The 17,852-nt window shown below is 40.0% G+C and overlaps 1 protein-coding gene across 2 annotated transcripts in view; it reads right to left on the bottom strand.

Moving 5' to 3' along the window:
• Positions 1–16,789, bottom strand: part of SMAD5 (SMAD family member 5) — a 53,731-nt gene extending 36,942 nt beyond the window's left edge. For both annotated transcript variants that reach the window (XR_014296490.1, XM_082650754.1), the window contains exon 1: positions 16,678–16,789. The gene's annotated coding sequence lies outside the window, so the exon portion shown is untranslated. The remainder of the gene's footprint in view (positions 1–16,677) is intronic.
• Positions 16,790–17,852: the final 1,063 nt, after the last annotated feature.

Here is a 17,852-nt window from a genome sequence, read left to right as displayed (position 1 = left end):
GTGGTTACCCTTTAAAGGGAAGAGTGGGGGTATTGACTGGAAGGGAGCTTGAGGATTTCTGCCATCCTGGTAAAGTTCATCTTGCTCTGGGTGATTTTATGAGAGTCACTTTGTGAAAATTTGGCTGGCTGAATACTGAAGATGTACACACTTTCTGTTAACAATTTAAAAATATTTTCCTGTTATGTAAAGTGCAGAGTGGTCAGCTTCCTTCCTATGTTTTGCCCATCTTCAGGTCCCCTTCTCACAGGCAATCCCTCTTGTATTGTCTTTTATGTCTTTCCAGAGAAATTTTACACAAATACAGATATATAAATAATCATAACCTTTTTTGCACACAAATAGTGGTATATTGAAAAGAAAAAAAGCAAGGTACAGAAAAATGTATAAACAATGTTATCTTCAAGATCTTTCCATACCTATATAGAAACAGCTTCCATATTCTTTTCTAATACACAGAATTCCAGTGTAAAAGTAATCTTTTAAGAGTATATCAAACTACGTCATTTCTCTGCTCAAAGATCATCCAGCAGTTTCCCATTACACTCAATATCCAAATTCTTTAACATTACTTTATAGGACCTACATGATCCAGCCTCTGGCTTCTCCTCCAAACTCATTTTTAGCATTCTCCTAGCTAACTTTGCACACAACCACACTTGAAGGCTTTCCATTTCTCAAATGCTCCAAAGTCATTTCTACCTCAAGGCCTTTGCACTTGATGTTCCCTCCCATGGAATTCTCCACTCCCAGATCTTAACATGGCTTTCTCTCTCAATTAATTCAGCTGCTCAAAAGTCACCTTCTGAAAAAGGACTTCCCTGACCACTTTATCTAAAATAGCATACATCCCACTCCTGCATCATTCTCTATCCCCTGGTCCTGTTCAATTTTCTTTCATGACATTTATAATAATCTGATATCATATCAATTTTATTTATTAACTACATGCCTTCCCCACAGAAATGTTAGAAGGCAGGTAGTCTTGTCTTCTTTATCCATCATCATATTCCCTTGGACCTAGAATAGTGCTTATTTATTAAATAAGTGAGTGAGTAGAGAGTTGAAAAAAAGCAATTTGTAAAAACATATATACCTTTATAAGAGCAACTGTGTAAAATTTAAAACAAAAAAAAGGAGTTCTTTATGGACATGCACAGATATAGTAAGAGAGTAAAAGTATGCATGGAAATGATACATACCAACCTCAGGATACTGAATACTGACTATCTCTGGTGAAAGAAGAAAGAAGGTGGAAGAACACATGGAAAAGCTTTAGCTGTGTTTCTTTTAAAACTAGATTTGAAGAAAATCTGACAAATCATCACATATAGTATTTTCTCTACTTTTCTACATTTAAATATTTTATAACTCAAAAATGCACTATTTTTAATTTAAGTATTATCAATGTAATGAAAACAGAAGAGGATCAGATTCTGTCCTTTACTAGGTATATGACCATGACCAGGTATCACTCTTTCTAAGCCTATTAATTTTTCTATAAAATAGGGATGATGGTTCCCAAGTCATTAAAATGATGAAGTAATAAAATAATGTGTGCCTGAAGTATTGAAAACACACATATACATACATGTAATAGATGCTTTATAAACTCAAACATGCTATTCACACATGAACTTCTAGCACTGGGAAAGGGGAAGGGACAAACTTTGCACTCACTTCTTTAAATATGGAATGATTAAAAATTTTAAACATGTTTAATTGAATTCTTTCTAAAAATGTTTTATAACTTTCCAAACTGCATAACTGGTATGCGCAAGTAATCCAAGTACTTGTTATCTAAAGTTAAAAAAGGGAGCAAAATTGATCATAAAAATTCACTAATGAATAAGTAAAAGACCTGATCAGGCACTTCACAAAAGATATCAAAATTGCCATTAGATGGTAAAATGGACTCAACAGCATTAGTTATCAAAGAAATTTTAAAAATTTAAAAAAAAGACAGTGAGATATCACACATCTACCAGAATAGCTAGACTTAAAAAAAAAAAAAAGAGAGAGAGAGAGAGAAGGTGTTCATGACAATCAGAACAATTCTTACATATTGCTAGCAAAAATATAAACTAGCCCAACCACTTTGGAAAATTGTTTGACAACATCTACTAATGCTAAACATAGGTCCCTATGACCCAGCAATTCCATTCCTAGGTATATATCCAACAGAAACAAGTGCTATGTCAACCCGAAGGCAAGTACATGTTCATAACAACTTTATTTGTAATAGTCCCAAATTGGAAATAACCCAAATATTCATCAACAGTAGAGTGGGTAGATAAACCACAGTAATAAATTCATACAACAGAATACTTCACAGCAATGAAAAAGAACACACACATGTAAAACACGCATGAATCTCACTGATATACTGAAGAAGTCAGATACAAAAGATTACACATTTTATCATTCCAACTACATGACATTCAAAAACAGGCAAAACTAACCTATGGCATCAGAGGCAAGAATATTACTAAGAGGGGACAAGACAGCCTTCTGGGGAGCTAGAAAATTTCTATATCTTGATCTGGGTGATGGTGGTATAGATGTACACATACATAAAAGTTCACTGAGCTATACACATAAGATTTGTACACTTTAAGATACACTTCAATTTAAAAAATCTTTTAAAAATTTACTAGTGTACTGATCACTTATAATTAGTTCACTAGCATCTCCCTTACTGTAACAGCTTCTAAACCACAAATGAAACTGCAAATTCTGCAAAAATTGTAACATTTCATAAAGTTTATTAAAATGAGAGCAAAAGATGCAAGGTCTGGGATTTAATTTTACCTTACTATCCTATAAACAAATAAGTCTATTGTTGTTTCATGCATACTGTCAAAGAACATGAGACTCCTTTATTAATCATGGCCCATCAAGCAACGTAAGCGTCAGATGTACGGTTCCCTTTGCCGCTGAGACCCACAGGAATATTGCAATATGACCCAGATGGACGGTACTCCTGCAGTGGTTTGCACTTATGATGAACAGTGAGTTTGGAAAATTCACCACTTTTATAGTTATCAGTAAGCAATAATAACTTCACTGTCAACGGATTAACAGAAGTCCATGGGAAAATCCATAAATATTTTAATGAATATTTTCACAAAAATAAAAATGCTCTTAATATTAGTACCACAAATGTCAAACATGAAGGATGTCATATCATGCTACTAAATTGTTTTGTGAGAAAAATTAAGCCTATCCATACTCAATTCAGTCTTTGTTCGTTATAAAACTTAATGCATGGTTACAATTATAACCTAATGATTTTCCAAAATTTTAAGTTTTTAAGATAAAGTCCGAATCAGACCTTTTATTCACAATTCAGTATGAAATACTGGTCTGCATTTTAAGTGGTTTCATTTTGAATGGGTGTTTTCCTGAACCAATTATCATTGGCTCATGAAGACCTAAATATAGCATAAGCTTTTCTTTTTTTTTTTAATTTTAAATTTTATTTATTTATTTATGGCTGCATTGAGTCTTCATTGCTGCACATGGGCTTTCTCTAGTTGCGACGAGCGGGGGCTGCTCTTTGTTGCGATGCGTGGGCTTCTCACTGTGGTGGCTTTTCTTGTTGTGGAGCACGGGCTCTAGGTGCATGGTCTTCAGCAGTTGTGGCACGCAGGCTCAGTAGTTGTGGCGCACGGGCTTACTTGCTCCGCGGCATGTGGGATCTTCCCGGACCAGGGCTCGAACCCATGTACCCTGCATTGGCAGGCGGATTTTTAACCACTGTGCCACCAGGGAAGTCCCAGTAAAAAACTGTTTTATGGTACCCATGTGATAGATCAATTTTCTCCTGTCATCTTTTCTGTAAAATATATATTTAAAATCAGATATTGGTCCACAAATTGAAATAAAAGTATCAGAGTGCTTGGGATAGAGCAATAGATTTATTTTACTACCCTCACAAAAGTCCTCCATTACGATAGAATTTTTTCATTACGTATACAAAAAATAGAGTAAAATAATAATTTTTTTGATTTGCAAATACTAGCATATGTAATATGAGTCCCAAGTGAACTTGCAATACCTTTGAAAATAAGAGTATGATTAGGTTTTCGAGTACCCAAAAGGTTTAATTTTAAATCTCTTATTGAAAAGTTGGTTCAATTTTTCGCACCCCCTTTGCCTTTCACTAAATAAAATGAATTTAGAAACATGGAGAACACCCACCCTCAATTCAAACAGCTGATTGTGTTCACAACCAACAACAATACTCTTCTATATTATCTCTAAACTTATCCCAGTAATAGAGAAGTCCAAAAAGGCTATATTCACTAACTTCAGCCGTTAGAGGTTACAGATTGCTGGGTAGTTAAATTTGGTCCTCTGTACTCCCTTTCTACAATGCTTTCAGGGTCTACTGAGGCACAAGTATATACCACCCATGCTAAACTCAAGAGCAGACTTATACTCTTATTTATACAACACACACTTACTAAGTGTACCTAAAAAGGGCAAGCCACTCAACTAGATGCTAAAGGGTTAAAAGATAAATCAGGTCCAGACCTTAACTGTAAGAATTACAAATTAATAATCAACTAAGATGTGCCCATTCCTATCTGCAATACACCATGGAGAATGGCAGATCCCCTAGGGTGTATAGGATGCTAAAAGAAATTCAGGGGATGGCCCTTGGGGGAAGGGAGTGGAGGGAGACAAAAAGCATGAAGTAGCTATATCTTAGGCATAAATGCTATTCTGATAAAGACATAAAATCAGAGTTTTTATCTACCAGGACAGGGAAAAACTACAGTTCAGTTTGCTGGAACATAGGTGGTAGAACAAGAAAACTGACTAGATACATACAATAAGGCTAATCTACACAGGGATATTAATATACGTATTGTAACAAACAGAAACACCAGATTTGAAGTCTAATGAACTAGGGTTCAAATTCTGAATCTAACACACCTAAATATCCATTTTTCCTATTTTGTATAATGAGTATCAGTTCTGAGAATTAAATGAGATACACACTTAATGCCTGGCATAGTACATATTGAGCAAAGGGAAACTGCAGTCATTATTATTGCAATAATCATGAAATTTTTTGACATCAGGCTCAGGATTTTAAATACACAGCTGGGCTACTTTTTTTTTTTTTTTTTTTTCTTTTTCGGTACGCGGGCCTCTCACTGTTGTGGCCTCTCCCGTTGCGGAGCACAGGCTCCGGACGTGCAGGCTCAGCTGCCATGGCTCACGGGCCCAGCCACTCCGCGGCATGCAGGATCTTCCCGGACCAGGGCACGAATCCGCGTCCCCAGCATCAGCAGGCGGACTCTCAACCACTGCGCCACCAGGGAAGCCCTGGGCTACTTTACTTCATCAAATATACAAAGCCAGCTACTTAAGAGGTTCCATTATTTTATGAACCTTGAAGGAAGAAAAGGCTGCAAATTAAACTATCACACCATGCTTTCTCATCGCTTAGATTTTTTTCTTCATAATATCATCCTTCTGCCATCAAGACTGTAGGTCTGAAGAGTGTTCCAATATTACTCCAGGATTGTTGTTCAAGCCACTGACACCCATCCTGCAAGTTTTGATACTGCTGCTTCCTTGATCTTCCCAGAGGGTGTAAATGAAAGAAATGACAGCAATGAAAACAGCAAAGGCAGACATCATGCACGTGCAATGACAACATCAAAACTGCCACCTAGCCGAAACCAATATTCAGATGCCATCGGCTATAAGACACATACCAATTTCAGAGATATTATGAGCTGGGAAAAATGCATATCTAGAAGAAATAAGGCAGCTTTTTCTTTCCTCCTGTCCCAAAGTCTTTTCTGATGTTCCCCATCACTTCCCACCAGTACTACTGCTCTCCCTTCTTTCTTATTCTCATTCTCCTTTCTTGCCTCCCCTTTCTCCATTCCTCACAGCTTCTCCCACATTCCTGAGTGTTGATTTTGGAGAAGCTTGGCTACTACCTAATGATGTATAAACTACCTAAGGAAAATGAACTTTTCTTCTAACTCCAAAAGGACCTACTTAGCACAGGGTACGTATTTTGTACCTCTGGTACTTTCAAGTGCTCCAGGGCTTGCTTACCTCCGAGTTTTCTTCTAAGTAGAAGAGAAGATGCATTTAACAGCCCAGATATGTAAGACAATACCCTACATGAAAATCTGGCTTCTGAGCAAATTCTATTTGTGCCTCTGTCATCCTCATCCTGGGCCACCTAATACATTGAAGCTTTCCTAAAGTACACCATTGGGAGTAAAATATTTGTTATTACTCTTTAAAGGTGACTTATTTCGTTCCTACAAAAACCAAAATATCAGTAGGCTTCAAGGAACTTAAATCATGGAATTATTTTCTTTTGCAATAAACCTCCACGAGAAGCTCTTTCAAAATAGTTATTATTTATAAATGTTAAAGCCGTATTTCAATAGCATAATTGGGCACAGAAGACAAATTCTGTTTTCTTTTTGCTCTTCTGGAGTCATACTAACCCAACCTTTTTGAATGCTAAATATTAACTGAGCCTTCTTAAAAGCCAAGTCTTCTTAAAACAATGCACAGGAGGCTAACAAAGAAGTCAATAAAACAAACAAACAAATTTCACAAACTAAATTGAACAATGCCCAAGATATCTTTCAGAGAATTTCTATTTCTAGCTTAAAACCCAGAGAATCCCCCAAAATCTAATATCCCATTAGGAAATACACAGGATAATCTGTGTAAAGTAAGTCAATTCTCATCAGTATTGCAGTTTGAGTGAATATAATGATATCTAGTGATCACTTTCAAACTTCTACCTATTTAGGGGAACCATAAAAACAGAAAGGAAGAGGAATTATGCCAATATAACTGGAAAACAAGGGAGGAAAAGGTGAAAAGATTACACACTTATGAATACGATTGCTTAAGAAGGAATTAACTGTGCTTCAAATGGCTGGTGACAGCAAAAAGGGGAGGGCTCAGCAAATGTACAATAACCTAGCTCTGACAGGCTCCCTGTTCCCCCCACCCAAACACACACACACACACACACACACACACACACACACACACACACACACACACCCCACTTAAGTGAATAAAAGCCTTAATGTGCTTCCCTAGTGGCGCAGTGGTTGAGAGTCAGCCTGCCGATGCAGGGGACGCGGGTTCGTGCCCCGGTCCGGGAGGATCCCACATGCCGTGGAGCGGCTGGGCCCGTGAGCCATGGCCCTGAGCCTGCACGTCCGGAGCCTGTGCTCCACAACGGGAGAGGCCACAACAGTGAGAGGCCCGCGTATCGCAAAAAAAAAAAAAAAAAAAGCCTTAATGATTAGGTGTGGATAATTGCTCATGATATTAGCACAGATTTTAGGAATGACTATCACAAGATCCAAAAAGGAATATGACAATCTGTAATTCATGATCCAGTTGGTAATAAAGGAAAAGAATAAGGAAAACCAAGTATCATTAAGCCAAATGAGGCAAGAAAGACTAGGAGGAGACAATCAGCTAGATCGTGAAGCTAAAGGGAAAGATACTACCACAGAATGAGAGCCAAACAAAGAAAGACAATATAAGGCAAAGGAGTCAGGCTGCTAGAAGTAATCCTATATGCAGTACAGAGTTCTATCTAAGCAGAAAGACATATTCAAAGAGCCATTTTGAGAAGACAAAAATGGCAATAGCACATAGCCAAGTAAAGACTTAACCAAAAGGGGCAGAGAGGGTAAATGGAAAACATGTAATCCAACTATGAGAGGAAGCCGCACCAGGGTGGTGGTACACAGACCAGGTAGTGACGGTAGTAGAGATAGAAAAGGAAGAGTTATGAGGGACATTACAGATAAACAATCCATAGGACTTGCTGACCACCAAGAAGAGAAACGGGGCAGTCAAGAAAGGTAAAGGTTGAGGACTTTCCTGGCAGTCCAGCGGTAAGACTCTGCGCTTCCAATGTAAGGGGCGCGGATTCGATCCCTGGTCGGGGAACTAAGACTCCACATACACAGCCAAAAAAAAAAAGCAAGTAAAGGTTTAAAAGCTGAAAGAATTAGACACCGCTCACCCAAAAAGGGGAATTCTAGTTATTGCCAAGATGAAGCAAAAAGGTGATGGTGGAGGGGTATAAGGAAGCAAGTACTGATCCAAGTCCAAGCAGATGTGACACTTAAAGCTCAAGACAGGAGGAATGAATATAAAAATTTGGAGGATGATACAAAGAGAAGAGTTGAATTTGATTTATTCAAATTTATTGGGTGCCTAGTAAGCCAGGAATACTCTGTGCTAGGAACTGAGGCTTAAAAGATACTATCTGTAATCTCAATGATCATAAAGAATAATGGGAAAAAGAGAAGATGTTATGAAGAGCTTCACATGCTGTTTAGCACATCACTTAGTTTTACTATAGATTTCCATACGATACTCAATAGAGATGGGGTATTAAAACAGAGTAAAAAATACATACAGCAAGCACAGAAGGCCAGTAACTGAGTAGATAGGAATGTGTGCTACTTCGTACATCAGAACTTGGAGGGACTTAAGAAAACTGTGAACACATACATTATCTGCTATTACCTTGGCTTTTTTTTTTTTGCGGTACGCGGGCCTCTCTCACTGTTGTGGCCTCTCCCGTTGCGGAGCACAGGCTCCCGACGCGCAGGCTCAGTGGCCATGGCTCACGGGCCCAGCCGCTCCGCGGCACGTGGGATCTTCCTGGACCGGGGCACGAACCCGCGTCGCCTGCATCGGCACGTGGACTCTCAACCACTGCGCCACCAGGGAAGCCCTACCTTGGCTTTTTATAGTTCACCTCTGGTTTACGAAGACCTAACTAGATGACTCTTTCACTAATGTGTTTTGTCATTTCAGACAGCTAGAAAGAAAACTGGGATTTAATTATGAGCTTCAGAAATCCCTGTGTGTATTAGGTTCCCTGAAATTCTTCTGAAAAACTGCAACTATCAACTGGACAATAACAATACAGAGCAGTACCTTGGAAATCCAAAGAAAAAGACTGGCATCTCAACCATAAATGAAAATCTTATAAAATTAAGAGATATCATTCATTACAAAAGAATCTATCACATTACAAAACATACACACACTCACACACACACACACACACACACACACACACACATACTTTACTTCTATTTCAGCTCAAGCATCCCTTCTTCAGGGAAGCCTTCCCAGACTACCTTGCCTAGGTGAAATTCCCCTATTATACACACTTACTCCTTCACATACCTCTATTTCGTAGCACTTAACATATCTATGTTTTTACATTTACCTGTACAACCTGGCAAGAATGTAAATGAGAAGAGCCATATCTGTCTCACTCATCACTGTAAGCCTAGTGATACATATGCTCAATAAATATTTGTCTAATGAATGAAAGAGAACGTGAATACAAAGCATTTGAAAAGATATTAGTCATGGGGGTAGGGTGGGGTTCAGGGTACTTTTTACTTTCTGCTTCATGCAATTCTGTACATCTTAAAATAAACATGAATTAAATTTGGAGGCTGAAATTTAAGAGTCAATCAAAAACTAGGGGCAAATACTTTCTGCTTCCAATAAATAATAGTAAGAATTCATTTTTCAAAAGCATTTACCTTCCTGTACTGGAATCTGTATTGCATTTGTACCATACAGATTCCTCACAGATTTTACAAATGCCATTCTCTGCCTGGACCACTTTCCTCAAGCTCCAACCACTAATTTCTAGCTCTCTCATCACTGAGGCTTCAGCTTTAGATATCATCCCAGAGACCTTCCCTGATCATCTAACTCTATATAAAGTAGGTTTTCCCTAATCTCTAATCCAATACTATATTCATTTCCTTCACTGTACTACCAATTTGTAATTATTCGTTGGTTTACTTGATTTTTGTCTCTCCCACTAGAATGTAATTTTTAAAAAACAGTACTAAGCATATTCAGAGAACTTGTTAAATTGATTCAAGTTATTCATTCAAAAGTCTATTTATTGAAGTAGAATTCTAGGAGCTGGGAATATACAAGTGAATAAAGGGGGCCAAAATCCTTGTCCTCATGTAGCTTACATTCCAGTGGAGGGAGACAGACAAAAGACAATAAATAAGTGATACAGTATAGTTTGTTAGGTGAAAAATGGTATGGAGAAAAATAAAGCAGAGGAAGGTGGATGGGCAGCACTGTGGGGGAGGTGTAATTTTAAGGTGGCTGGGCTGAGCCTCTCTGAGAAGGTACCAACTGAGTCAATACTTTAAGGAAATAAGAGTAAGCCAGGCAGATACCTAGGGGAAAACTAGTACAGGCAAAGGCAACAGGCAATGTGAAAAACCCAAGGAGGGAGCATGCCTGGCACACTCAAGTTAACTGCAAGACCATAAGCCTGAGAATGAGTAAATAAGAAGGGGAAAACAAGGAATGGGATCAAATAGGTAAGAGAGCCATGCTGGATATGATAAGAGCTTTGGCTTTTATGGTAAGTGAAATGTGGACCCATTTGAGAACTCTGAGTGAAGACATGACATTTTCAGACTTTTATTATTTTAAAGAATCACTCTGGCCCACATGTTAAGAATAATGGGGGCGGGGTGGGCAGCAGGGGTAAAAAGCGGGGAGATCAGTTCAGAGTTGAAGCAATTTAGGTAAGAGATGATCATGGCTCAGAACAGGGTGACAGCAGTGGGGTGGTAAGAAATGGACAATTTCACATGTTTTGGGAGACAAAAGGTTTCCTGATGGAAGAGAACAGGGAATGTGAGAACGGAGGAGTCAATAATGATTACAAGGTGTCAGCCTGGGCTACCCAAAGAATAGGATCTGTCATCAAATGGTTTGGGAAAGGCTGATAGGGAAGCTAAAGGATGATCTGGAGTTACATTTTACATACATTAAGTGTATGAATAAAATGTTGTTAAACTTCACCAGGCTTCCATTCAAATGAATTTTTATTAAAGTCAAAAAACCAAAAGTCTTGTTCTTACTTCAAACTACCTGAGTAGAACCTCCGACCTGCCATAAACACACACACAAACTTCCCTCAACAGTCTCCCCCAAACAGACAGACACATAGACACACACTGCTCATGCCCAGACTTCAGTGGTAAATTCATAGAAACAGCTCCTTCACTTTCTGCTCCGACATCTCTCTAATTGCTTCAATCCAAAATAAAAGGCAAGCAAACCAATCCAAAAATTTCACCCAACACTGTTAGCCAAACGGCAATCTCCTGAGCACATCAACCCATGCAAATAAATGTGCATATGGGTCACAAGCCACCATCGGCTCAGGCAAACCTACACAGAAGAATTACAGGTGGGGGCTTTAAAGAAGCAAATTCCTCATAACCATTCCACAGAATTCAGATTCATTAGGTTTGAGAGTAGGGCCCTACCTCCCATATTTTTAACAAGCATCCCAGGTTCTGCAGTAGGTTTGAGAACCAAGGCCCTTAGGACCATCTGCAATGGGAGAAAGTCACTTGCCTATATACAGTCAAAGATAACATTTTGTGGTTGGCAGGGGTAAAGCTTTAAAAATGTCTTACCCCTGTGGTTCTAACATCCTTAGTCACCAAGTATCAGCAAAAGTAGACATCCCACCACCACTGTCAAACCAACCCTAGATCTAGGTATACAATTACTATAAAGCACGTAAGCCACATCCATGACTACACTCAAGTAACAGAAAGAAACCAAGAGCACGTTGGCTCCAAAACTCCCCTAGATTCAGAAATCCTATTCTTTATTGGAACATCTACAAAGAGGAGGAAATACAATCACAATCGTAAAATCAAAATCATTTTCCTAGAGAAACACTTAAATCACCACTTTTCCCAATTGTGGCTCCCAATTTCCAAAGACATCCGAAGTTCTCACAGTGGATTTCAAAGCCATTCAGGAGCTGAACTCATGATCCCTGACACTTCTCACACCATAATACTCTCGCCTAGTCTCTCTCTGTGACTACACAAGTCTCTACTTTTTTATCTCCTACATCCAGACTTTTGTTTCCCAGTTTTTAATCACTCCTTAAACCTCGCCTGCTCCTCTAAGTCCTCTAATTAAGCAGAGCCTGATCTAGATGTATCACTCACCGCCAGAGCCTGCAAGATTTCTGACATTGCTGCCAGATGTGTCTGAGTATACCTGTAGAGGCTTGTAGGCACAGGAATAGACACAGAGCTGGTCAATCTTTATAGTGCTTTCCTTTAAATTATGAAATCAAGGGCAGATACCAAATCATTACACTATAAAATGTGTCTCTGGAGTACAAAGTGCTAACTTGTGTACATAACATATATTCCAATGCTTTATGAAGATGTTTTCCAGATATCTCATGTGTACCCCAGAGGTCAAGTCACCTACTCACCTAAGTGGGCAGAATGATGTGAAGAAGGGAAAAGACAACAAAAGACTAGCTTTGAAAAAGTTCTGCAGCACCCCCTTTTTCCTGGAAATACACAAACCAGAATAACTAGATCTCAAGTTATACAGCCTACCAGATAGGATGCTAGGCAAATCCTAACACATCATGAAAACAGAAGTGAACAGAACAAAACTTGCCTTGAAAGTACCAGCCATATTCTGAGATCATAGTTAAATTTGAAAAGTGTAAGACTGTTCACAGGACTCCAGCTGCTATGCTCAAAGAAAGGTGGGAAGGTGACACTAGTTTTTTTCTTACTATTATTTTCAGTAATAACAAAACAACATAAACGGAAACCAAAAAGAAAAATCCAGTTAAATCTCACAACAGATAAGGCCATTTTCAAATTTCCAAAGTATACCAGTCTGTAAATTTTATATATATATACGTATATATATGAATATGTATATACATATATATATTCATATATATGTATATACATATTCATATATATACGTATATATATATAAAATAAGCAGAGACTGGTGTACCAAAGAATTCAAGAGCAAACCCTATTTACAATATGTACTTTAACAACCATCTTCCAATAGTGAATTACAATTATAGTATTGCACACACAGAACCATCTAATAAAGAATTCCTTCTTCTAAAATACTATCATAACCAAGTTAGGGATACAATAAGAAAAGTCACTAAAACCACACCTCTCTACTAGAAAAGGAACAAAAATCTCCCACCTAGGTGCCCAAGGCAAAAAAGTATCAAAACTACAGAGCCTAGAACTAGCTGATTATTTATGAAAAACCTAGTAACTCTGTAATTATGCCATCTTTTCAAAGTTGTGAAACAATAAAAGCTGTTAGAATATGAGACTGAAAAACTAGCTGGTCCTAACAACAATCTAGTTTTTAACAATTCTTCAAAGAGAATTTTATATCTTAACCTTCCAAGTAGTAAATGCACCTCTCAGATTCAGAGATCTAGGTAATGGCAATGAACTGGATAATCCAGCACTAAGAATTTCAATTACTTTTATTCTATTAACTTTGGAAGTAGAAAAACAAGGTGTAAAAAAACATGGAGAGACTTTGTGAGGTCATTCATCATCATCTTTGGTGGAGAATGCGTACTATCTCTGTACAGTCTTCTTGGGTCCTATCCTCCCAGATAGTCTTTTCTCCAAAATATCCAGACCGGTAGAAATAAGAATGATCCCCCAGGCTGTTTATAAGATTTCCTTTTATAAGACTGTCCCTAACAAAAGGAAATCTTCTCCAACGTCTTTGACCTTATCAATACACTGGCAAACCCATAGGGTATACAGCACCTGTAACATTTGAAGTAAAGACACTATTTCAGGCTCTTTTTTGTGCTTAGTATGAAGCACAAAAAAAGAGAGACAAAGAACATAGACCCTCTAGAAGTAAAGCCAACAGGGAAGACTGATAAACCAGGGGAATAAAGGCAGCTATATCCTGAAGAGTACTCAAGTCAGCTATGAAATTCACCCAAATGCGTGGCTCACTGCCTGAATCAACATATACATCTGGTTAATAATAAACACTGGTAAGTCATAAACAAAAAGGGCTTTCTTACTCAAAGACTCTACAAACTACTAGTAACATTAAAATTTACAATTAAACAATATGTGTGAAACAGATTTTTTAAGATAGTATTTCAAGTTACAAAGAAATTAAAAACTTTGATATTTTACTGCCTAGTCTTCAAAACACTAAGAAGCCAGTATCTCTGATTTGACCAAGTTACAAATCTGTTTTCAGAAGCAGGCGAAAACATACTGCCTCTGCTTAATGCAAGGGACAAAAAAGATCATCACTGCAAATCATGTTTGGGTTCATGATGAAAACAGGAAACAGACAGGCTGACCAGGTATAATTATGGTTATAGTCTAATGTGCCTTCAGGTTCAGCCAAGAATTAAAACCCAGTGAAGAGGGTAAGCAGAATTTACTTGCCTCTACTTTGCTACAGAAGGCAACTTTTAATAATACTCCCAGCAACATGTTACATAACCAGTCAATCTGATTCAAACCTCATTAGTAACAACATTCTGCCACTGTCTCCCTCTGAAATTAATAACTGACTTTGCCAGAGGGGAAAGAAATGCAACACACATCAATAGACCCATTTTTGTGGCGCCTATCTCAGTGAACCAGACAAGTAGATAATTCCATCAAATCTGCACAGAACCTACAAAAATATTTTATTCTTTTCTCTTCCCGTTCACTGTTCTCTTCTTTTAACTAGACCATATCATATGGATGCATTTAAAAATCTAAGAGGAAAGTTAGTTGGGAAGGTTCATCAAACTTTTATTGCCTATTTCAGCTGTGATCGGAAAGGAATGGAAGCATAAATGACAAATGGATTTTATTAACAAAAATAAAGGGGTAAAGTGTATGCGATAACAGCAGCTATGTGAAAAGGAAAGGCACACTGACTAAGGGAGCAGCAAGGTAGAGAGGGAAGAACGGAGGATGCTATAGAGACAATTATGCAAAGGTTAAATTTTAAAAATCTAAATATAATAAATACAACCTTTACGAAGGTTACACCTTCTTAACTTGTTTCTTAAGAACTGTTTCTTATTCTTGTAACCTCTGATTCATCTTAGCGGAAAAAAGTTACCAAAGTAGCGGTAAAAGGAAGAATATAAAATAATTTGTTCAGATCTATAAATAATTCCTATTTACTGAATCTGGAACACACTAATTGCATAGAAATATTCAGATCAATAAATGTTCACATCATGTCTAGGTACTGTCTTCCCCACAAAACTGGCATCTAGCAGCAACTTTAAACTGCTTGGAAAGTTACTAATCTATTGGGATTAAGGTTTTCAACCTTTCAGCTTTCAAATTAAAGTTAAAAACTAATCCATTCTGGGCAATTCAGGTACTCTAAGGAAATTTAACTACTCCCGTTTAAAAACAGAATTTAAAAAAGAATTTATAACAACTCACCTGCCGAATCAACAAAAAAATAAATAAATAAATAAGAATTTAAAAAACAGCAACTCAAGTACCCATTCCCCTCAACTTCTGTGAGGCCAACCCACAACCTTCCACCTATCCAGTCTTCGTTGTTAGATAAGAACACTTTTGGTGGTGCTAGGCAACAGGCATGATGTGACAAACCCAACCAGACTTCAAAACTTTTTCCACAGAAAGATAAGGTAAACAAGATACAGGGAGTGCCACACCCATATAAACTCACAGGCAGCCAGGAATGCTTCCCCCGGCCCCCCAGTCTCTCTCTAAACCTCCAGCTGGTCAGGAAACAATGTCTCTACAATCAAGATAGAGATCTGGCCCAGGGTGTTCAGGCATTCCTCACCTCTAGGCTGGCCTACAGCTCCACTCTCCATGCCATCCAAACCAGAATTGGAACATTTTGTTAGGAAGCGGGCAAACGTCCAAATAACCGACTATCCTCGCCCCAGTTCTTTTTGCAACCAAAATCTGTTTTGGCTACTGAGCATGCTCCGACTTAAGACAGGCGCCACATGGGAGTTTTCAAAGCTTAGGCTCCAAACTCCACGTAATAACAGCAGCTGAAAGGGGAAGGCAGGAAAGAGGGAGGGGGAGGGGGACAGACCGGAATATGAGTACAGACACTGAAGTAAAGGACCCCGGTAGCGGGTGACTATGGTGAAGGCAAACAGACCTCGCCAGTCGTTTTCCTTGCAGCTAAAGTTTACATAAAGTAGAAGAAATCTTTGCAATAATGAAAACTGGCATGGCAAGTGGCAGAAACCGGGTCTAACTACCAGCTGAGCGCAGCAGCAGGTCACAACTGCCCAGAGTGTAATTTCCACCGATAAGCGTAGATCCTTATCTTTGAAACACAAAGCGACGGCGGCACGGATTCATCAAGCCACTGGACGGCTTTGCAATGTAGCCGACCAGGCTGCTCCGCCGAGCTCGGCAATTCTACCAGGGGTGTGTACTGAGGGTGGCGCTTGGATGAGGGAGAACAAACCGCTCCTCCGGACAGAAGGGGGGCCGGGGATCCCCGCGAGGGCGTCCCGAACGCCTCCCGCCACAGTCCGGGGACGCCCCGGGGCAGGCGAGGCCTCCGCAGCCAGACGGGCCGCACCACCGCCGCCCGCCTGGACCCCGGCAGGCCGGGACTCGGCCTACCTCCCGCCCCTCAGGCGGGTGGTTTCCGCTCCGCCCGCGGCCGCACGCCCCCGCCTCGGCCCGAGTCCGGCCGCTAGGGCAGAGCCGCGTCCGGGTACAGCCTGCAACCCCGGTCCCCCTCGCCCGCCCCTCCCGGGACCCCACGTTCACTCACGGGCCGGCGACGCGCGCTCTCCCGGCGCCGTAGCTGCGCTTGCCCACAGCGCAACTTTATTAGCAGCTCGGCCGCGGGACACGCGCACGGCGCCCGCTCGCCCAGGACCCGGATGAAGGAGGGAAGGAGCCGGGGAGGACGCCGCGGGGTCGGCGCATGCGCGCAAGCCGCCGAGTGACCGCTGTGGGACCCACCGAGGGAAGGGCCTCCTAGCTACAGGGGCTGAAGGAAGCCACCGCGCTTGGCTCGGTGCCCGCAAACTCTGGCTTCCGATCTGCCGGAGGCTTCTCTCGTCCATGGCCAGCCCCAGAAATGGCAGTCGGCTAGTTCCCACCGTCCTGATAGCCACTAGTAGTCTCCACTAACCAAATCAACCCACATTATAAAATAATTGTCCTCGACATGGACAGTTGGAGATTTTCCCAGTCACGTATAAAGTGTAAATAAAAACATCTTCGGATGCAACTTTGCTACTCTTAATGATTTGTAATATAAATCTGAGAGGAGAGAGTCCTCTTTTTGTGAAAAAGTAGCTTCAAAACAAGCTTCTGAACATCTTGCAGCTTCTTACTGGATGCCCTAAGCCCCCTCCCACGTGGAAATCTTGGAGCCTCTACCATCCTCCATTGCTCTTGCAGTGCCAGACCTTGTAGCCCCCTGAAGTAGGCCTGCCCACGTACTGACACCCCAGTAGTTCAAGATACACCGTCCTGGACAGGTGGGGACACTGAGGTGCACAGAGGCCATCCATAGACTGATGTCCCTCTACTCCGTCTCTGGGGGCAAGAGCCGAATTCTCTTTTTGTAGTTACTGGGGCTCTTCTCAATGCTCTCCCCTTCCCCAATTCCCCAAAGTGTCAGCATTTCCCAGAAAAGGGTAATAGTACCATCTAGGGCACCCAATTCGGAGAGTACTAGTGAAGAAAAACTTTTAAATAATTTTGTTTTCATTTTAAAAGTTCAATCCTGGTTTTCCAATATTCCACTGTAGGTTTGCTTTTGAAATAAATTAATCTAAATAAAAATCAAAATTGGAGTCATTTTCAAATCCTCTCTCTCATTCCCTAAACCAAACTATCACGAAATCTTACCAATGCCATGTTCAAAATATATCCCAAATCTGACCGCTGCTCACTGCCTCTAGTGCCACCAAGGTGGCCTGAGCCAGGGTCATC

Source organism: Grampus griseus (assembly GCF_964374135.1).
Source record: "Grampus griseus genome assembly, chromosome: 3".
Classification (NCBI taxonomy): Eukaryota; Metazoa; Chordata; class Mammalia; order Artiodactyla; family Delphinidae; genus Grampus; species Grampus griseus.
Note: the sequence above shows the minus strand (reverse complement) of the source record. Positions and strands in the feature narration are given on the sequence as shown.